This window comes from Lepeophtheirus salmonis, chromosome 2 (genome assembly GCF_016086655.4).
Source record: "Lepeophtheirus salmonis chromosome 2, UVic_Lsal_1.4, whole genome shotgun sequence".
NCBI lineage: Eukaryota > Metazoa > Arthropoda > Copepoda > Siphonostomatoida > Caligidae > Lepeophtheirus > Lepeophtheirus salmonis.
In genome coordinates this window covers 24,757,343-24,759,842 of record NC_052132.2, presented here as the reverse complement: position 1 = coordinate 24,759,842, position 2,500 = coordinate 24,757,343, and the positions used below count along the sequence as shown (strand labels likewise).

The window sequence follows — 2,500 nt, the reverse complement described above, 5'->3', positions numbered from 1 at the left end:
CTCCTTCAAATACTTGGATCTTTTTAGCGCAATGGAAAAAAGTATAAGTATTTTTGGGAATGCCATTACGGATCAAAAAAACATTATTTTAAAGCCACTGGGAAAACATTTATCCCCAGGAAAAGCTCAATCCTTCATTTGAATTTGAAATTTCAAAAGATCATAATAATCTAAGTAAAATCAAATCAAAGAAGATGTCTTTGAAACCGACCCTGAGCCAGGTATAGATTGTAACAGAGTCACAATCTGCAATATGCGTTCAATATGTCGATGTTCATGTGTCCTGCAGTTCACATTCCGACTCGCAGCTAGCTGCGATCTTCATCGACCCCCGAGCCAAGTGATCCACTGCATAGCGTTGTGTTTCATATGGTTTGTTTTTCTTCGTTCATTTTCATATTAAAATTAATAATATAAAAAATAAGAAGTAAATAAGAAATATGACGGTTATACTTCATTTATTTCAATTTAAAAAAAAAAAAAAAACGAAGCAAAAAAACAAAAACTTATTAGAACTGAAATTCGAAAAATTCAGGGAGCAAGATGAGGCGAATCCTACTTATGCAGTAAATTTCAACACTGCACCTCAACACTATTAATCATTCGAATTTTTTTTGCCGATTTAACAATGACACTCAGATCATTGAAGGCTAGATTGCTTAGTTTTTCATTGAAAAAAAATAATCAATGAAGAACCTTGCTGTTTTTTGAATTTTTCATTTAATAAAAATGAAAACTCGTTAATGATCCTTCCGCAGGTTCACCTACGGAAACCTTGTTACGACTTTTACTTCCTCTAAACGCTCAAGTTTGGGAGTCTTCTCGAACAACACTGAGAGGTTGCCCTCCAGAGGTTCGATCCAAATACCTCACTAAAACGTTCAATCGGTAGTAGCGACGGGCGGTGTGTACAAAGGGCAGGGACGTAATCAACGTAAGCTTATGACTTACGCTTACTGGGAATTCCTGGTTCACGGGGAATAATTGCAAGCCCCGATCCCTACCACGAAGGGGGTTCAACGGGTTACCCGAACCTCTCGGCCAGGGAAAACACGCTGATCCCTTCAGTGTAGCGCGCGTGCAGCCCAGAACATCTAAGGGCATCACAGACCTGTTATTGCTCAATCTCGTGTGGCTAGACGCCACCAGTCCCTCTAAGAAGAAAAGTTAACGCAAAAAAAATGACGTTAACTCTATTTAGCAGGACAGAGTCTCGTTCGTTATCGGAATTAACCAGACAAATCACTCCACCAACTAAGAACGGCCATGCACCACCACCCACCGAATCGAGAAAGAGCTCTCAATCTGTCAATCCTTCCAGTGTCCGGGCCTGGTGAGATTTCCCGTGTTGAGTCAAATTAAGCCGCAGGCTCCACTCCTGGTGGTGCCCTTCCGTCAATTCCTTTAAGTTTCAGCTTTGCAACCATACTTCCCCCGGAACCCAAAAGCTTTGGTTTCCCGGAAGCTTCCCGCAGAGTCGTAAAAATAAACAACTGCGGATCGCTAGCTGGCATCGTTTATGGTTAGAACTAGGGCGGTATCTGATCGCCTTCGAACCTCTAACTTTCGTTCTTGATTAATGAAAACATTCTTGGCAAATGCTTTCGCAGTAGTTAGTCTTCAGACGGTCCAAGAATTTCACCTCTGTCGTCTGAATACTAATGCCCCCGACTGTCCCTATTAATCATTAAGTCGATTTCCGAAAACCAACAAAATAGAAACGACTTCCTATTTCATTATTCCATGCACTAATATTCAAGCTTTTAAAAGCCTGCTTTGAGCACTCTAATTTTTTCAAAGTAAACCCGACAGTATCCCGAGACACCCTTTGAAAGGCACCATCGAAACCTCTGTCGAAAAACGCGAGACAAGACAGCAGTTACATCAAACAAGATGAACCCCTCCTTACTCACCGAAATCCAACTACGAGCTTTTTGACCGCAACAACTTTAATATACGCTATTGGAGCTGGAATTACCGCGGCTGCTGGCACCAGACTTGCCCTCCAATTGTTCCTCGTTAAAGGATTTAAAGTGTACTCATTCCGATAACCGGGCCTCGGATGAGTCCGGCTTCGTTATTTTTCGTCACTACCTCGGTCTTCGACCATTGGGTAATTTGCGTGCCTGCTGCCTCCCTTAGAAGTGGTAGCCGTTTCTCAGGCTCCCTCTCCGGAATCGAACCCTGATTCCCCGTTACCCGTCAAAACCACTGTGGGCGTCTATGCCACAGTCGACAGTTGATAGGGCACACCTTAGAAGGATACGTCGCCGGCGTAAAGCCATGCGATCTGCAAATGTTATTCAGAGTCACCAAGTTTTTAAATTGGTTTTGATCTAATAAAAGCATCCCTCACGTAAGTTCGGGATTTTTTCGCATGTATTAGCTCCAGAATTACCGCAGTTATCCAAGTAACTGAGAATATCCAGTATATTAGGTGTGATTTAATGAGCCATTCGCGGTTTCACCTTAATTAGGCTTGTACTTAGACATGCATGGC

General features: G+C 42.3%; 2 non-coding genes across 2 annotated transcripts; both read right to left on the bottom strand.

The window, feature by feature from the left end:
• Positions 1-207: 207 nt before the first annotated feature.
• LOC121113930 (5.8S ribosomal RNA) lies at positions 208-360 on the bottom strand. Its single transcript, XR_005863163.1, has one exon. It is a non-coding gene; the product is annotated as a 5.8S ribosomal RNA (ribosomal RNA).
• Positions 361-741: 381 nt separating this feature from the next.
• Positions 742-2,500, bottom strand: LOC121113924 (small subunit ribosomal RNA). Its single transcript, XR_005863157.2, has one exon. It is a non-coding gene; the product is annotated as a small subunit ribosomal RNA (ribosomal RNA).